The sequence below is a fragment of the Bicyclus anynana genome, chromosome 23 (genome assembly GCF_947172395.1).
Source record: "Bicyclus anynana chromosome 23, ilBicAnyn1.1, whole genome shotgun sequence".
Lineage (NCBI taxonomy): Eukaryota > Metazoa > Arthropoda > Insecta > Lepidoptera > Nymphalidae > Bicyclus > Bicyclus anynana.
The window spans coordinates 8096534-8117055 of record NC_069105.1 but is presented as its reverse complement, the minus strand read 5'-3'; the positions used below and the strand labels follow the sequence as shown (position 1 = coordinate 8117055).

The 20522-nt window shown below is 38.0% G+C and overlaps 1 protein-coding gene across 5 annotated transcripts in view; it reads left to right on the top strand.

Moving 5' to 3' along the window:
* LOC112054819 (ras association domain-containing protein 10) overlaps positions 1-20522 on the top strand; it is a 136987-nt gene that overhangs the window by 98222 nt on the left and 18243 nt on the right. The gene's annotated exons all lie outside the window — the stretch shown is intronic.

Here is a 20522-nt window from a genome sequence, read left to right as displayed (position 1 = left end):
TCGAGTCTCCTCTCAGAATGAGAAGGGTTAGGCATTAGTCCACCACGCGGGCCCAATGCGGATTGGCACAATTCACTACTCGCAAAGAATTAAAAAAATTCTCTGGTATGCAGGTTTCCTTACGAAGTTTTTCTTCACCGTTTGAGACCACGTAATATTTAATTTGCACAAAACTGAAAAGTTGGAGGTGCATGCCCCGGACCGGATTCGAACCCACACTCTCTTAATCGGAGGCAGAGGTAATATCCACTGGGCTATCACGGTTGTGTGATTAATGCTGTGGTTTTTAAAAGACAGGTTTGGTTCTAAGAATTGAATTAATTTAAGATTTTGTATTTTTTTTAAATTGCCTACTGTCAAAGGTCTATATCACCTCTTTTGTAAGGAGGTCTAGCCCTGTGGGACGTTAAAATAGGCTAATGGTAATGATAATGCCTTTACAAACCGCGGCGTATACCGGTAAGTCTTAGCGGTAGATAAATATTAGCACGTATTAGCTGCCATTTAAAATGGTTGGATGGCAATCCTAAAGCGCGGCTAGTACAGTCGACGGTACGATGTATACGGCCACAGCAACAAGCGGCGGGAACAGCGTATTGCGTCAAATCATGCGATAATTTTCGCGATTTAGTTTTTGATGTGAAACATCTATAGCCTCACGTAAAACCGATTTCTGGCGTGACGACGCATACCGTGGTGCCACGCTATATGATGGTATATATATACAGTCTATATGAAGTAGTGTGTATGGTGTGGCGATGCGTCGCCATGCGCAATCGACTGAGCGATTTTCTTCCAGTGTTCTTTTCTACATATTACTTTTACAAAATAATGTCGATGTTTCACATCTGCTAGGATTCCCGTGACAGCTCATATTTTTTATCTGTAAGTTGCAGAGGAATGACTGAATATCAAGTGGATTTTTTTTATTGAGAAAGAATACAATAAGGAAATTAAGCTAACTTATCCTAATAACTATATAAATCATTCCCACGTGGAATGGTGGCAAGAATACTGGCTGTATTTCCGCGTTGGACAGCCAGGCTCATCCTTTGCGCAAAAAATGAGCCAGCCCTTCTGTCAAAAAATGTTGAAATGAATATCAAAATATTCACGTTGCGATTTCTTGTAGCTTCAAAACCCCCTTATACTTATACGCCAACACAATCAATAGGTATCGTTGTTTAAGTCACATTTTTGACACTAGTTACTTACTTAATTAAATAGAATATTTAATGTTAAATCTTGATCATTCCTAATATAGTATTTTCTTTTTAAACAACTGCAGCTAAAAGTTGCTTTTAGTAAAAGTAATGTTGCTTTTGGACAACTCAGTTCTGCAAAGGGTATCGTTCTCGCAATCATGGTGTAACTTTGTAGGACGTGTTCCTTTTATACCCTGCAAAATGTCGATCTGTTTATAGGCGATAAACACTTACTATCAAGTGGGCCATCTGCTTGGTTGGTCAATTATTTGATTGATTTGAACCACTGATTTGATTTTGTCGCAAGACGCCTCGCCGTTCACACCGTTTGACGCAGCAAGACTGTAGAAACCCGTGGCCGTGATGCATGGTAGATGAATGGAGAATGTCAATTGAGCGGGCGGCCACAATTATCCGTTAATTACATCATTTTGCGGCGGTCTCTTACAAATTGCAAGCGGTACTCGAGCTTTGAGCAAAACTTGAGAATATTTTTTTAAACATTTCTTCATAACTTATTATATTTTACATACATTTCCTTGCTTTTATTTTTTAATTATGGAAACCTCATTACCATAAAAATTTGAATCAAAAAGGCACTATATTTATTTATTTATTGATACACAGTACACACTGAATAAAGATCACACAGAATGAGTCTTTACAAGCAGCGTGGTGAAGCCTGTGAAACCCATGAAAAAACATCACGCTTTGACATACGCATATACAAACTTATTTCATAATTTGTATTTCAAAATTTAACACTAACAACAATTACGTAAATGAATAATATATTATTGAATATTAATTACCAATAAAAAAACTCCATCTTTAGTTTTTGTGAAAAGTTTTTAAAATATTTAAAAACATAAGACGCCATTGTTCTTGAATAATATTGAAAGTTACAGATGCGACGCTTCGTGTCGTACTAACTCGAGAATGTATTCGTTTTTGAATTTTGTATTGGGAGCGGCTACGACACCGTCGTGTTCCGTACGTTCCACCTGCTTATTATTGATTAATCTGTGTTGATACACAAACAAACTTCCATCGTGCGAACATAAAAAAGTTATGGCAAAGGACTCCAAATAGAAATTAAAGAAGTATTGCTGTGGTTTCAAAAGAAAGGTCCTGGGTTCGATTTCCAGCTCGGATCAACTTAAGATCTTATATTTTTAATCCTGAGGACTCATTACGATACTGTGTTAGAGAACAACTTTTCTTTTCATCTTTGAACAGTTTTTACGTTTAGTACTTACCCTAGCTAAAAGATTTGTGCAAACTACTGAATGCAGGTATATGAGAGACAGATAGAATATCCGTTATTATAATTATGTTCTAGATTTTATATTTTAATTAATAATGAATCAACGTAAACATTTTTATGCGAGACAATAAAAATACGTCCAAGCACTTCGCTATGACGCATCGTTAAGGCTTTATTAAGGTGTACCTGATAAGGTACGGTGTACCTTACAATGTATATGACTATCTACTTACGGACTGTGGTTATCCCATAAATTATGGGATTGAATATCGTAGGCAGAGGATAATAGGGTGTAGTAAATGCCATGTTGTTAGTCCAAGTGGATCAGATTAAGAAATTAGTCCGTAGTCGTTTTTGACGGCCTCTGTGGCCCAGTGGTTTGCCCAGTGGATTAACAAGACTGAGGTCCTGGGTTCGATCCCCGGCTGGGTTGGTTGAGGCTTTTTTAATTGCTCCAGGTTGGGCTGGGAGGCTTCGGCCGTAGCTAATTACCACCCTACCGGTAATTTTTTTTAGATTTTAGTGTTCCAGTACGATGTAGTATAGAAACCGAATATGGTGTGAATTTTCATCCTACTCCTAACAAGTTAGCCCAATTCCATCTTAGATTGCTTCATGTGAGATTGTAGCCAAGGGCTAACTTTAAAGAATCAAAGTAATCTAAGGAAACCTTTATACCTGAAAATTAACTCAATTATCTTAGTATGTGAACATGAAGTCTGCCAATTCGCATTGGATCAACTTGGTGGACTATTAGCCTCTCATCCTGAGAGTAGACTCGTGATCAACAGTGAGCCATATATATGATGATGATGATAATACCTACACTGTATTACTGGCTGATTTTCTTTTTCTGTTCTTTCTTATTTGATTGTTGCCGCAGGAAAGACAGAAGGAAAGAGGGATGAATATAACAGCTAGGCTGCAGTTCCTTTAGAGGACAATTCTGTCACAAAGAGTATTTTTACTCTAGTTCATCATCATCATCATCATATCAGCCAATGGACGTCCACTGCAGGACATAGGCCTTTTGTAGGGACTTCCAAACATCACGATACTGAGCATCCAGCGAATCCCTGCGACTCGCTTGATGTCGTCAGTCCACCTAGTTTACCACAAACCTTATTTGACGGCCTCCGTGGCGCAGTGGTGTGCGCGGTGGATTTACAAAACGGAGGTCCTGGGTTCGATCCCCAGCTGGGCAGATTGAGATTTTTTTAATTGGTCCAGGTCTATCTGGTGGGAGGCTTCGGCCGTGGCTAGTTACCACCTTACCGGCAAAGACGTACCGCCAAGCTATTTAGCGTCCCGGTACGATGTCGTATAGAAACCGAAAGGAGTGTGGATTTTCATCCTCTTCCTAACAAGTTAGCCCGATCTTAGACTGCAACATCACTTACCATCAGGTGAGATTGTAGTCAAGGGCTAACTTGTAAAGAATAAAAAAAAACCATAGTTTTCTATATCCACACAATCCGGATTTACGGCTTAAGGCCATGGCCTGTACCAAAGAGGTCGTTTAAGTGCAATGGTTTAATTACATTCCAATTACGAGCCAGTTGCAAAACGACCAGGGTTCGAATCCGCACAAAAACGAACATTCTTAATACTTAACCTACAATCTATAAAACAAACATCAATTACTATGAAAAACTGTACATTAAGTTGAGGTATTTTGAACTTTATTTTAAGAGGCATAAAGTTTAAATTTAATTGGGAACACGACATGTGCGGTTGCAACATCCTAGAAAGGATTTGCGTTCCACCCGCGATGGTAGTTTCATAAAAACGGGACATTTTCGACCCGTTTATTTTTCGAAATCGCTGTTTCTGACTGAAACGGGACATTTTCTGGCAGGTTGACGAGCTTTGACTTTTCCTAAAATAGATAGTGTAAATGTGGGATAGTCGCCACTGTTGTCAGCAATTAAAATTAAACTGTAATAATATTAAAAAAATCATGTCGAATATAAATGAATGATGTTAAACATATGAGGATTCAAATATTTAATTGATGTTAATTTCAAATTAAACAATCCCAGGAATCAAAGTATTATTGCGGCATAACCAATACATTAGGTATCTATCTACGGACGAACAAAATATGTATAAATATGTATAAGACTTTTGAGTTTTACTTTAACTAAACAAATACAACAGATAAATGTTAAATGTCTTATATACTTAGTTCATTAATACAAAATTATGTAAATACGATTGTAATTTAATGAATTTATGTAAATTTTATGATTTTTTGTGATAGCCCAGTGGATATGACCTCTGCCTCCGATTCCGGAGGGTGTGGGTTCGAATCCGGTCCGGGGCATGCACCTCCAACTTTTCAGTTGTGTGCATTTTAAGAAATTAAATATCACGTGTCTCAATCGGTGAAGGAAAACATCGTGAGGAAACCTGCATACCAGAGAATTATCTTCATTCTCTGCGTGTGTGAATCCAATCCTGCCAATCCGCATTGGGCCAGCGTGGTGGACTATTGGCCTAACCCCTCTTATTCTGAGAGAAGACTCGAGCTCAGCAGTGAGCCGAATATGGGTTGATGACGAATGTAAATTTATTAAATTACAAAATATAAATTGTTTAAGATTTAAAAATTATCATGTATAATAAAAGTTTGTGGTATTTTAGGGTTAATATCTGGATTTAGTGGACCGATTTTAAAAATTCTTCTACCACTGGAATGTCACGTTATTTGTTAATGTCACAAGCTTTATTTTATCACCGTACTCTCACGGTAACGGGAACTACACGGCTGAATCTATCCCATATTTACCTTATGTCTGATCATCGCAAGCTATCGGTCCATTATCCATTAGTTTAATAGCACTTTTGAATATGACCATCAATCTATTTTCGATAAAATATAATCATTCCATATATTTATATTTAAGCTTATTCTACCATAATCTTCTAAATTCAAGTCCATTGTATATGAAAGCTGAGCGCTACGTGAAGTAATTATGAGTAGTCTGTTCCCCAATTACCAGCTCCACCTGGTGGATAAATATCTCCTTGACCTTTAGTACGAACCGTACATTCCACATTACATTGCTGTCGATATCTAGAACTACTGTACTAGTAATAACTAACTATTAGTAGGTACTTCGATTCGGAGGGCGTAGATTCGAATCCGGTCCAGGGCATGAACCTCAACTTTTCAGTTAAATCCAATTTAAGAAATTAAATATCACGTGTCTGAAACGGTAAAGGAAAAACATTGTGAGGAAACCTAAGAATTTTAAATTCTCTACGGGTGTGAAGTCTGCCGATCTGTGATTCTGCGTGGTGGACCAACCCTTATTCGACTCACTGTTGAGCATCCTCTCAGAATGAGAGGGGTTAGGTCTTAGTCCACCACGCTGGCCTAATGTGAACTGGAAGAGATCACACACGTTTAGAAAATTCTCAGATATGCAGGGTTCTTCACAATGTTTTTCCTTCACAGTTTAAGACACGTGATATTTAATTTCTTAAAATGGACTTAACTGAAAAGTTAGAGAAGCATGCGCCGGACCAGATTCGAACCTACGCCCTCGAAGGCAGAGGTCATATCCACTGGGCTATCTTATTTCACAGCCCGAGCCAACTCATCATGTCAGGATTATGTCAGAATTTATAATAAGTACATCATAACATGATCCTGACATGATGATGAGACGAGAGATTTTAGATTAAAAAAAAATAAAAACTTAATTACTCTATTTTTGAAATTTTAAAATCGGTTTATTCTGGTTACCTACATATTCATTATTATTTTTATGTTTTTCATAATAAATCTATACTAATATTATAAAGCTGAAGAGTTTGTTTGTTTGAACGCGCTAATCTCAGGAACTACTGGTCCGATTTGAAAAATACTTTCAGTGTTAGATAGCCCATTTATCGAGGAAAGCTATAGGCTATATATTATCCCCGTATTTCTACGGGAACGGGAACCACGCGGGTAAAACCGCTCAGAGTCAGCTAGTTCTGTAATATTCCAGAAAGGTTTCGTGTCTATTCAGTATTATCGTACTGTTGTCTGGTATTAGGTACTTGTTTGCTTTTTTTCTGATACCGTATACGGCATTGCAGATCGCGTGTGCCGAGTATTGATTCGTTTTCCACGAAACTTTCAGCTGAAACCGTCTGTGTATTACCATATAAACTGTGTAATATGTTTTATGAATCGGTCTTTGCAAAAAGCACAGAGTAACCAATGAGTTTTTACAAGCAACGTACTGAAGCCGGTGAAACTCATTAAAAAAAAAACAAACGTCACGTCGTCGCGTCATCATCGCGTCGCGTCTCCTTGACAACCATATACAAACTTTTTTCACAATTATTTGTATTTCAAAATTTAACACTAACAACAATTACGTAAATTAATGTATTAAAAAACTAGTGGAATTCAGTTTTTACAAATCTCGCGGGAAACATGGATTTTTCCGGGATGAAAAGTAGCCTATGTGTTAATTCAGAGTATAACCTATTTCCATATCCTATTTCAGCCAAATCGCTTCTGTAGCCGCAGCGTAAAAGAGGAACAAACATACTTACACACTTTCACACTTGCACACAAACTTTTACATTTATAGTATTAGTACGATAATTACCAATAAAATACTCCATCTTTCCTTTTTGTGATCAGTTTTTAAAATATTTAAAAACATAAGTCGGCATTTTTCTTGAATAATATTGAAAGTTACTGATGCAACGGTTCGTGTCGTACTGACTCGAGGATGTATTACTTTTTGAATTTTGTATTTGGAGCCGGTATGACACCGTCGTCGTATTCCGTACGCTCCATCTGTATATTATTGACTAGTCAGTGGCAAAAACACAAACTTCACGTTTGCGTGAAAACTTATACTAAACTAAACTAAGGTTACTTCAAATTTTGACACACACACAAGACAAAAGTACGTAAGTAATTTCTGTGCTAATTTCATGTCGTAATCACAAATCTAATTTTAAAAGTCCCAGGTTTATAGTTCAGGATTAAAGTTAACGATTCTTTTAACTGTAAACCAATATTTAAGTGTATAATGTAGATATGTGGGTGTACCTATTTAAATTCCCATGGTGATAGCCATTGGGGTGATTAGGATCGTTTTATATAATGAATGAGGGGTGACAGTGGGAAAATTAAACTGTTGCTTATTAATACTTTTAAATTCAACGAACAACGAACTAAACAAATTAACGAATAAAACGACTGTTGAAAACGGGTAAAAAGCCAAGCTACGAGTTGATATCTATCTAATCTTTCTTTAGAAATTGCATTAAGATTGGTTTAGTAGTTTTAAAGAATTAAAAAAAAAACAAGCAATAAGATAAACTATACGATTTTTAATAAAGAATAAATAATTTAAAGCCGGATTTATATTTGTCTGACGTGTCGTGTTGTGACGAATCGGTATAATACATTTTGTATGCGGCACATCAGGAGCCATCACGACATGTCACAACACATAAGTGTAAACGTCGCCATATAAAATGTATGATACCGATTCTGTTCTCATCGTTACGACACAACACGTCAGACAAGTATAAATCCGGCTTCATCCTCAATAGCTCTATGGACTCACGATTCACGAAAAAGATTCAATACCATATTTTAAAAAAAATTAATAATTTATTTAACGCAACTAAAGGTTTTCCAACTTCAGGACGAATTAATGGATATATGTAGATGAAAAATTGCGGAGAGATAGATTAGTCTTGAATGTATGTTCCCATGAAGTGATTGATATAGCTAAAACTACAGAACAAATAACATACATATCTGAGCAAAATTGAAGTACCTTGATAAGTCAATTACTTTGATATACAAAAAAATCTTTAACTTGTAAAAAAGTCTACTAAGCTACGGATTGCATGTTAAAATCACGGAAGGCCGTAAAAGTGCCCCACCTTTCCTTATCGGGTACATTAACACCCTTTCCATGGGCGTGTCAGGTGACCCCCAAACTGGGTCATTTAATCCCCTTGTGACCCTTTTCTGTTGTTGTTTCACCGCGCCGGAAATTATTTGGGTCATTCTATTTTCGTCTATGATTGAAGGTTTTTCCTTGAATGCCGAAAATGGTTACTGTTTTTCAAGCGTATGTACTTTAGAGCGTATATAGTATAGGCGTGTGTTGTTATGTAGGGTATTTAACAGGGGCGTAGCTAACGCCGTAACAGCCGTATTAATCATACGGGGCCCTTTGTCGGGTGCTTTCTGGGGAAAATAATCAAAGAAACTGCTGAGTTTTTACTTTAGAAAGGACAAAAGTAAAAAAAAAAATTTCGTATAAACGCCGTAAAAGTTAGAAACATTCTACATAATAGGTAAAGACAATGTCATATTAAATTAAAGCGAATATTTTTGTTTAGTTTGGGCTTCAACTAATTTTGATTTAAGGGCCCCAGTAAGGCACGATACGCCACTGTTCTTGAGCCTTAAACTGTTGCATTTCAACATATGAATTCAAATTCCCATTTAAATTCGTTTATTTAAAGAAGTAGCTTACAGAGAGTTACATATTTGTTTCTCTTGCCGTGAAGACCCCTTGGGCCATGGAGTGGCAAAAAAAAATCTCTGAATTTCTTCACCGCGGCTAGTTGCCTTGACTGAAAGGCTGGCATTGTTTTTAGCGCAAAGGATCAGCCTGGCTGTCCAGCGCGAAAATGCAGCCAGTATTCTTGCCACCATTCCACGTGGGCATTATTTGCATAGTTGTTAGGATAAGTTTGCATTAGTTTTATATTGTATTCTTTTAAAAACATAGTATGTAACTTGCAATCTAATTTTATTGAATTGCCACAGAATATACGCAAATATTCCTGTCACCAATAATAATTATACGTCTTTAAAGCCTCTACAATACCCTCAAAGTAAAATGATAGCTTGCAAAAATGATGCCAATGCTTAAGGAATCCAAAAACCGTCGAGATTCGGCGACAGATATGCCATTTGTACAGTCATCTCAATTTGGACCAACAAAGACATAATTATGTAGCAGTGTACGTTTGTTTGAACGAGTAATTTTGAGTTAATTAACAATTATTAAGATCATTATATTTGTCGCATGCCGTCCGAACTGCGTGTCAGCCCACACGCGATTTATATGGATTTTTACTAAATTGCATACTTTTTTTTGTATTACCTACCCTAAGCCCTTGACTTTTAACACAATTCAATTCAAATCATTAATTTAAAAATCTTAATAATATATAAATCGAAAGGTTCATTACGAAATCTCAAAAACCGCTTAACGTATAAAAATGAAATTTGGCAGGGAGGTAGTCTGTAGTTAGTAGGTATCCGCTAAGAACGGATTTCGCGATAGGGCCGGATTATAGAGGTCTAAGGGCGGGCGTCCGCTAATAACTCCTCTATATGTGAAGAGGATGACATGTTGGATGTTTGGAAAAGTTTAAGCAGCGGGCGTGTAAATTATCATCATTACTAACAACCCATATTCAGCTCACTGTTGAGCACGAGTCTCTTCTCAATATTAAAGTCGACTCGTTCTTAGTCCACCACGCTGCCCAAATGGCGGATTGGCAGACTTCACACACGTAGAGAATGAAGAAAATTCTCAGGTATGCAGGTTTTTTCATGATGTTTTTCCTTTTCCGTTTGAGACACGTGATATTTAATTTTTTTTAATGCACATAACTAAAACATTGGAGGTGCATGCCCTGGACCTGATTCGATCCTACACCGTCCAAATCCAAGGCAAAGGTCATATCCACTGGACTATCACGGCTCACAAATACACTTTACTTAATTTATTTTCCTTTGTTGACTACACTAACAAATTACTGACTAAAGTAAACGGATTTCCAAAAAACAACCCATTAAAAGCTCGACTACCTAAACATGGTTGACATGGCCATACGTTAACGACGTGGAGCTAAAAAAACTACGTCACCATGGCAACCGGGGGTAACAACACATTTACGAGGCAACTTCGTTGAATGATTAATATACTTTGTGTTGTTGGTTTTAAGGTTGCTTTTACTTTAATCAAGGTTTAACCTTTTCATGGCAATATGAATTTAAGGTATTATTTAAATGCATGTCCATTAGGAACACGTCGATCGTTATTTTATTTTGAATGATAGTTTGTATTAGAACTTTGTGTGTGTTTTCTAGAATATTCAAGAAATTATTTTAATTTTGATAGTTTATATGAAAAGGGTAGGTATATGTATACTAGCGCCCAAGACTTGACGGAAATCAATGTAAACTTTCATCTCCTATTTCACCACTTTAGGGATTGAATTTTAAAAATTCTTGAATATCATTTTATATTGTTATCGCCGTTTAGTGTTGGAAATAGTAGTCTGTGACGGATATGACGCCGCTCGAACTCGTGTTGGCTTCAGTGTGCTCGTGGCGTTCGAGCCGTCCACATCTTTTGTTGTGTAATTCTTTATGGGTTACTTGGGATAGTCAGGGAGAGTGACTTGAGTGGAAAAGGGGAGTGTTTGATATCAGTCAAAGGATCCTTTAACCCTACTCATATCGTTCACAAGTACGTGGCTTCACTCAAGGTCATTCTATGCCATTCTAGGGTCTTATTTTGGTTATAGTTTGATTTGTTAATTAAGTTGTCCTGACAAGTGTTGTGAATCATAACCTTTGTTCGAAATTAGTTTTCTTATTTTTGTAATCACCTTTGAGTCCACTAAAAATATCTTATATTTTATATCTTGAATATCGTATTTTTTTTTTATAATTTATGAACAACTGTTACAAACTCTTGTTAATCTCCGTGTACAATTAATTATAATTTACAAACATAAAGTATAGGTAGGTACACCTTTTATAGCGAGCGAGCTATGGTTAAAGTTACTCTGCGAGATCGAACATTGCTTAGCGAGTCGCGAAGCTGAAGTGGCAAATAAAGAGTATGGAGCGTTATGCTAGGTAGGGGCCCTCCATTCGCTGCCCGCGAGTATTTTATCGAAAAGCCCGTCTGCGTTGAAGAAGCCGACAGTCAGGGAATGGGGTTTTAATCTACCGTTGTGAGCCATTTAAAAAATCTTTATATTCCTCTATCGCGCGGAGCATGATAGTGTGCTCGCCTCGCTCGCCATTGCCCTTAGTTTACTTTATATTTTTTTACATGTCACGTAACGGTTACGATAACGGCGACCGGTCGTCCATTTAGGAGTCAAGTGGTTATTGGGTTATGCCACATATCGCAGGATATTGTACTGATTTTAAGAACAAATTGTATTGCATGGCATAATGCTGTAATAAAGATTTTTTCTTTGCAACTTATGTATACAAAATATAACTATATAACTAAGAGAGCCAACAGTGTTGACGTTTACTATGATAGCAACATGATTCGTAAAATCGTACTTTTTGCAGTGAATGTATAAAAACAGTTACGGCAATGAATGATACGGAAATTTGCGGTTGACCATTTTGTTTAATGGTGATAAAAAAATGTTATTATGTAAAAATATCTGTGCGTCTATAGGGATATTATTAAATGCGACAGATTTTTAGGCCATTTAGTGTTTAAAATACTATTATAAATATATTTTTTTTTTAGAACTAAGTAGTAGTGAAGCTCTTTGCAACAAAGAGCATAACTAAACTAAGAACAACTTAACTATGTCTCGTTCAGAGTATGCCTTTTTATTTAGTTTTTGAAAGCCTCCGTGGCGCAGTGGTAGGTATGTGCTGTGGATTTACAAAACGATGTGTTCTGTGTTCGATCCTCGGCTGGGCCGACTGAGGTTTTCTAAATTGGTCCAGTTATCACCCTACCGGCAAAAAACGTACCACCAAGCGATTTAGCGTTTCGGTGGACCATGATACTTGTTTTCTTAAAAAAATCATATCTCCTAGGTAGAGGTTCAATCTTATTATGAAATTAATCGTTTTTTTTATAATTTTACATTTTATGAAACAGTGAATTTATTTATTTTATTTTAATAATTGTACATTGAATTATATAGTATTGAATTATATAGTAAATATATACATTGAATTATATATTAAATATAGTTCTTCTATTTATTATATTGTAGAAGCGAATTACTCTTTTGTAGTAAAAAATAACAATAAGTTTTTGAACGTCATGAAGTGGAGAAGAATTGCAGAAGAGTCAAGAGGAGAAGAAGGCCACAATAGGTCTTGGCACTGGGAGAATTCACAGGAGTTAAGCAATTACCCGTGAATTTCCTGATGCCTTAGCCCACTGTGGACCTAGTCAACGAAGAAGAAAGAAAAGCAAAGAACAAAGAAGAAAGAAAAGCAATAAACAAAGAAGAGAGGAATTTTCTTTGTATCACTTTGTAAAATATAGAAAATTAGTAAATTATATATAAGTTAACATAAGTTTTAAAATATTTATTCATCACCTAACCACCGAGGAAAACTTGACTCTTAATTTAATTCAATTCATAAGTGAAAAATCATCGTAAAGCTACAATATCATAACCATCTATGTCACGGTAAAATACTTTTCTTTCTGGGAAATGGGAAAGGTTTTCCATATAGCTAAGCCGTTTAAAAATAGCGCTTTTCCACTTAGGCCTGCAACTAAAGCTAAGCTTGAACTATTAGTCTATATTCGGACAAGAAATGTTAATTTCGAGTCTTTATTGCTACTTTTATTTGATATTTTGTTATTCTGTATTAAAGTTATTCAAAAACTGTGAACTTTGTTGCAAAAATTGTAGCCTTTGCATGTACGAGTAAGTATACTTTTTTAAAGACAAGATATTTTTGAAATCTCCCTAATAGGTATCATCTGTTTTATCTGTCAATCTTAATATATAAATGCGAAAGGTTAATGCGAATAAATAATGCGAATTCATTACGAAATCTCATAAACCGCTTGACGTTGAAATTTAGCAGGGAGGTGGTTTATAGGTAGAGGTCAGCTAAGAACGGACTTTGCGAGAGGGCTGGATTAAGGAGGTCTAACAGTGGACGAAGTCCGCTAGTTACCTATGAAAAACAAAGCTATCGCATACAATTATTTGCTTGGTTAATTACATTTTCCGTAATTGTGAAGCATTCTTCATACTTGTATACTCGTATCAATCGCGTAAGCTCCATAATGGGCATAAGCTTCCTCTCATTGTTATATCTTAAACGTTGGAAGATTATTCTCAACAACGGTTTAAGTTACGAGCGTTTAGCGGATTGAATTTCAACACATTTTCACGTCAATTAATACGAAAAAATAACGTAAATTCAAATGCCGTAAGCTGTCGGCTATTTCGTGACGTTACTTGAACCTGAACTTATAGAAAACCACAGATTCAAGAATAGAAGGCAGATAGAGCGCACGGAATACGGCAGATGTAGCCATTCCAAATACAATTTCAAAAACTAATACATTCTCGAATCAGTACGACATTTCAAATCAGTAATTTTCAATATTATTAAAGAAAAATGGCGTCTCTGGTTTTTAAACATTTTATAAACTGTTTACAAAAACTAAAAAATAAGAAAATTTTAACTAACATTTCAAATTTAATTAGTCTTCATTTTACCTGAAATAGTATTTTAATTCTCATGCCTAACTTGTGATATTACTTATTGTTATATACTTTATATATTAGATTATATTAGAATTTAGATACATTTTTTTTAATATTATATCACGTTGTAGCTAAGAAACTAATGACATTACTTAAACTCTGTAAAAATTGTGCATGTTGTGAAAATCTTTGAAATAGTTAAGCATTGACGTAACCTAAAATTGTAATTAAATGTAAGCATGATTTAATGTATTAACGGTAGATTTTCCATATTAAATAAATAAATAAAAAAGGAGTATTTTTTATAGGTAATTCTGGATTAAGTCCATTACATATACAGATGATATGATACAGATAACTTATAAACTAGCATGGCGGATAGTGTACGATGTTTAATCAAAAGATAAAAATTAAAATTTAGGAGTATTAAGTCTCAAAAAAATATATATTACAATTTAATAGAACGAAAAGTTTGTCAATTAGCCTATTGTAGTTTAAGGCCGTTATCATAAGCAGTCTTAAAACGCCAAAGCTTGTAACTTGTTAGTTACAACATTAACATGACAGTTACGTCGCACTGGGGTGTAAGGGGGAGGCTAGTACCAGTCAGTCTCCCCAACTGTCAACCTCACCTGCTCGTGGTGCACCCTGCAGATGGACCGACGAGGCTCTGGCGACCGACGAATGGCGGTATATCCATTCCCACAGGCTAGATTACGAAATGCCTCAGGCCGGTGTCGGGCAGCAGCGACACCGGCGCGAGTAATCTAGCACTGCGCTGACCAACCCGCATGCCCAGCGTGGTCAGTACTGGGCAAAACTTTGTATGGACGGCAAAAACAAAACACAGCCCCTAGTCCCCGGCAGCCCCGCTATTCCTGGCTCTGGCAGCGGTTATGGTAACGGCGGGGCAAGGGGTGTTAAGAATCTCCGGCAGAGATTCCGCTGCCAACCCCGACGACTAGACCTGGCAACATACAACGCACGCACTTTGAGGTCCGACGAAAAGGTCATCGAGCTGGAAGAAGTTATGAGCAAGTTGCACTGGGATATCATAGGATTGTCTGAAGTCCGAAGAGAGGGGGAGGGCTCGATAATCCTTGAATCCGGCAACATGCTCTACTACCGGGAGGGCGACCAACAGTCCCAGGGTGGTGTCGGATTTATCGTTCACAAGTCCCTCGTGAACAATGTTGTAAAAGTCGAGAGTGTGTCGAGCAGGGTAGCGTTCCTGGTCCTCCGAATTACCAAACGGTATTCGTTGAAGGTTATACAGGTTTACGCACCGACCTCGACGCATCCCGACGAGGAGGTAGAGGTATTGTATGAGGATATTTCTAAAGCCATACATGCCTCAAACTCTTATTACAATGTTGTGATGGGGGATTTTAACGCAAAGCTGGGCGAACGTAGCGGTTCAGAGTTGAAAGTGGGACGATTTGGATATGGGCAACGGAACGATAGGGGCCAAATGTTGGCTGACTTCATGGAGAAGGAGGGCCTCTTTATGATGAACTCCTTCTTCAAGAAGCCACCACACAGGAAATGGACCTGGATGAGCCCCGATGGTTCCACGAAAAATGAGATTGACTTCATCTTGTCTACCAGACGGCCAATATTCAACGATGTTTCTGTGATCCATAGGGTGAAAACCGGTAGCGATCACCGAATGGTTAGAGGCACGTTGAATATCAACATTCAGCTGGAACGGTATCGACTGGTGAAGTCTACGCTCCGACCTACTCGTGCCCATATTCAAAACCCCGAGTCCTTTCAACTAGAACTGCAGAACCGCTTTGATTGCCTAGCAAATTGCGAAACTGTGGACGATCTGAACAACAGGTTCGTGGAAACTGTCCATTCCGTTGGGTCTAAGTTCTATAAGACCCACCGTGCGAAAAGAACCAAAAAGTTCTCGGACCAAACACTTAAACTCATGGAAGAGAGGCAAGAAATGAGATTACAGTCTTCAGCAGATGCGTCAAAATACCGACAAATCAGTAGACAGATCTCTAAGTCGCAAACCAGCGACTTGCGAAATTTCAATACCGAGCGTATTAAAAATGCGATTGAAAATAATCGAGGCTCGAAAGTTTTCGCCAGAGATCTGTCTATTGGACAGAGGCAGCTGACGCGTTTGAAGACCGAACACGGTAATCTAATTTCTTCCAAGCCCGAGTTATTAAGTGAGGTCGAGAAGTTCTATGGACAGCTATACACGACTACTCAGCAGCCTGTTGCCAATTTGGCTAAAGACCCCAGAGCCAAGTTGACCCGACACTATACCGAAGATATCCCGGACGTCAGCCTATACGAGATTAGTGTGGCTCTCAAACACTTGAAGAACAATAAGGCGCCAGGTGAGGACGGAATCACAGCAGAACTCCTGAAAGCGGGTGGAAAACCGATACTTAAAGTCCTTCAGCGATTGTTCAATTCCGTCATTCACGAGGGCACGACGCCTGAGGCGTGGCATAGGAGCGTGGTGGTTCTGTTCTTCAAAAAAGGTGACAACACCTTGCTGAAGAATTACAGACCCATCTCGCTGCTAAGCCATGTTTACAAATTGTTCTCGAGAGTCATTACGAATCGTCTCGCTAATAGGTTTGACGACTTCCAGCCTCCCGAACAAGCCGGTTTCCGAAAAGGCTTTAGTACCATAGACCACATCCATACGCTGCGGCAGGTTATACAGAAGACTCACGAGTATAACCAGCCACTTTGCTTAGCGTTTGTGGACTATGAGAAAGCCTTCGATTCGGTGGAAACCTGGGCTGTGCTAAGGTCATTGCAGAGATGCCGAATTGATTACAGGTATATCCAAGCGTTGAAGTGCTTGTACGAAAACGCCACTATGTCAGTCCGTATTCAGGATCAGACTACGAGGCCAATCCAGTTGCAGCGAGGAGTGCGTCAGGGAGATGTGATCTCTCCGAAGCTATTTACCGCCGCACTGGAAGACGTCTTTAAGCTTCTGGACTGGAGCGGACTTGGCATCAACATCAATGGCGAGTACATCACTCAACTGCGGTTCGCGGATGATGTAGTCATCATGGCACAGACTCTGGATGACCTTAGTACCATGCTCAATGACCTCAGCAGCGTTTCTCAACAGGTGGGCCTGAAAATGAACATGGGCAAAACAAAAATAATGTGTAATGCTCATGTATCGCTCCACCCAGTTATAGTTGAGAACGCTGCACTCGAAATTGTAGACGAATACATATACCTAGGACATATGATCCAGTTAGGTAGGTCCAATTTCGAGAAAGAGGTGAACCGTCGAATCCAACTCGGCTGGGCTGCATTCGGGAAGCTTCGCGACATCTTTTCGTCCGAAATTCCTCAGTGCCTGAAGACAAAAGTCTTCGAACAGTGCGTGTTGCCAGTGATGACCTATGGTTCCGAGACTTGGTCGCTAACTATGGGCCTCATAAGAAGGCTTAGAGTCACACAGCGGGCGATGGAACGAGCTATGTTAGGAGTATCTCTGCGTGATCGAATCAGAAATGAGGAGATCCGCAGAAGAACCAAAGTCACCGACATAGCTCAACGAGTTGCGAAGCTGAAGTGGCAATGGGCGGGGCACATAGTTCGAAGAGCCGATGGACGTTGGGGTCCCAAAGTGCTGGAATGGCGACCCCGCACTAGTAAGCGCAGTGTTGGCCGACCCCCCACCAGGTGGACTGACGACATCAAGCGAGTCGCAGGGATTCGCTGGATGCAGGCGGCTCAGTATCGTGATGTTTGGAAGTCCCTACAAAAGGCCTATGTCCTGCAGTGGACGTCCATCGGCTGATATGATGATGATGATACGTCGCACTGCGGTATGGAAGGCTGATCGCGGTGAACAATCGACCTCTGTAATCCATTTGTGATGGGATCATATTATAATACCGTTGCAAGGCGTTTACGTCTTAATAGGCTTTTATTGTGCTTTTGAAATTTAACTTTATATACGCATTATAAAACCTTAGTTTTGAACTTTTTTTTTTTAATTTTTTATATGTCATATATTTTTAAAAATGATCAAAATTCCCAGTGGCTAAGTAGGCTGTCTAGGGCGGCATATTTCAGAGGGCGGGTAATTTGACCTAAACGGTTTTTATTAAAACTTCAAATTTAAATATTTGAGTCCTACTGTACGTACTAAAAATATAAAAAGTCGCATTGTTACCTATAGATAAAATGTAATAAAAATGGTTGCGAAAAATAGCGTCGAAATTTAGTGGACAGTAGGGAACGCAAAAATTGAATAGCCTACTGGCGGTATATTTGTAAGTCTGCCAGTGAATATTGCCTTCAATTAATAAAAAAAATAAACAGGAAGGAGGAGGAGGAGGCAATCCATTCAAAAACGCTAATAACGATGATTTTCAACAATTTCCTCCCATGATTACTTACACCAGACAGTAAAGTATGCAATCGCGAGATATGGTCTCTTAGATCATCATTTATTGCAAGAAATAATTTCACATTCAAACTACATTGCAATTTCGAAACAAGCGTCACTTATCGTCAAGTGTAAAACAGTTTTTACCCCAACCATTGTTCATGACTCCCATACTCGGGCCATGACAAAAAGTAACAAACGAAGGTGAATGACATGACAAGCTCTTTTGTTTGAATGACACGAGTGATGCATTCATTGTGTTTATGTTTGCTCAAGTGACATGCGTATGATCAAGTCATAGATTTAAAGCGTGCCATAGCCAGACATACTTCATTTAATTAGGGCTGCAAATTCAGCTCATGTTCGTAAGAGTACCATAGGTTAGGCTGCCAGTCCACCGAAATGGAGCGAGACAGCAGAGCCGGAGAAACGGAGAAATATTAACCAATAGGATTGCACAAAATCTCTACTCCTCATAAGTAGACAGGAATTTGCGAGATAGTTTAAAAATTCATATAAAACCGGTAAGCGGAGCGAGGAAACGGAGCGGGGTTAAATAAATAATAAATTAATTTTTCTATATAAAACCTCAAACCATATCACAAAACTATTCATTCCTACAGGTCATTAGCGAATGAAGCACTCATGCTACAATGACCTCCATTACATGACAGTAGCATAAATAACCATTTGACTTTGACTTTCAGCTTTTCTAAAACGAGGTAAGTCTAATTATCGCAGGCTTTCAAAAGTTTCAACAAAAACACGAAAGTGTTGCAATAAAGCAATTGATTATATTTCGTTATTCGCAAATAATAATTAATTGATTTGTACTTATTTCATCGTAATTAAACATTGCGATCGACGATGCGATGAAAATAATGGATTTCAAATGCAAATCTAACATTCTTTAGAAACAGTTACTTTTACTAAGCCGCAATTTAACTGATGAAATTAAAATTACTTATCTCGAACAAGCCGACGACCGCGACTTCGTCCGCGCAAAAATCGGTGTAATCTTTCTTTTGTACATGACTATTTTTAGTGAAGTAAAAAGTAAGTTATTCTATAACTTACTATACCCATTACATACATACATACTTAAATCTAACTATAGATACTTGTATATCTATGTCATATATATCTATGTAAATTGAAGTTTAAAGCAGAAAGCTGAAGTATGCTTGGAGTTTCTCTGCGTGATAGAAATGAGAATATCTGCAGAAGAACTAAAGTCACCGACATAGCTCAGCGAGTCGCGAAGTTGAAGTGGCAATGGACGGGCACATAGTTCGAGGAGCCAATGGACGTTGGGGTCTCAAGGTGTTGGAATGGCAACCCCGCACCGAAAAGTGCAGTGTTGGTCGACCCCCGACTGCTGGATGCTGGCGGCTCGAGACCGTTGTGTGGAGGTCCATGCAAGACGCCTATGTCCAGCAGTGGACGTCCATCGGCTGTTAATGATGAATAAAAGAGGAATGCATGTTTCTCAGAATACAGTTTTTCTGTATTCTGAGGCATGTTTTTGTTATATCTCCAAAAGGTTAGGCGACGTTTACAATGAAAGCTCTCAGGCGTCTTGAATTTTTTTACAACAATTATCGTCATACTTCAACCAATTTACAAACAATCTTGACAAATATATCAAAACCTTCATCATAAAGCACTTTATTTATTGGTGAAAACAGCATGAAAATCGGTTTGTTGAACTCATTAAGGTTGAATTCCGCCTGCAGGTAGTGGAGATGTTTTAAAGAAAATACGTATGCACTTTGACAAGGTTTTATTGCGACTGATTTAATACTTATTGGCTGTTTTACTAATGATAGATGTGCGTGTGTGCGTTGTGTATGCATATTACACGAATGTTTGTTGTGTGATAGCTTGCAATATGAACGTTAGGTATGTAACGTTTTGTATACGACGTATGACTGTGTTTTGAGTTATGTATTTAGCTTATTAATCTAAACATACTCCCCTCCAAAGGACACTACGGGTCCTTTCCAAACTGTAAAACTACAAATCAATACAAAACAAAATAAGGAGACACGTTACTTTCTACATCTAAAGACATACAAAAATAATAGCAATTTGAGAAACGAGAAATATGCATAAAGCATTCAATTAATACAATAAATGTTTCTAGAGTTTA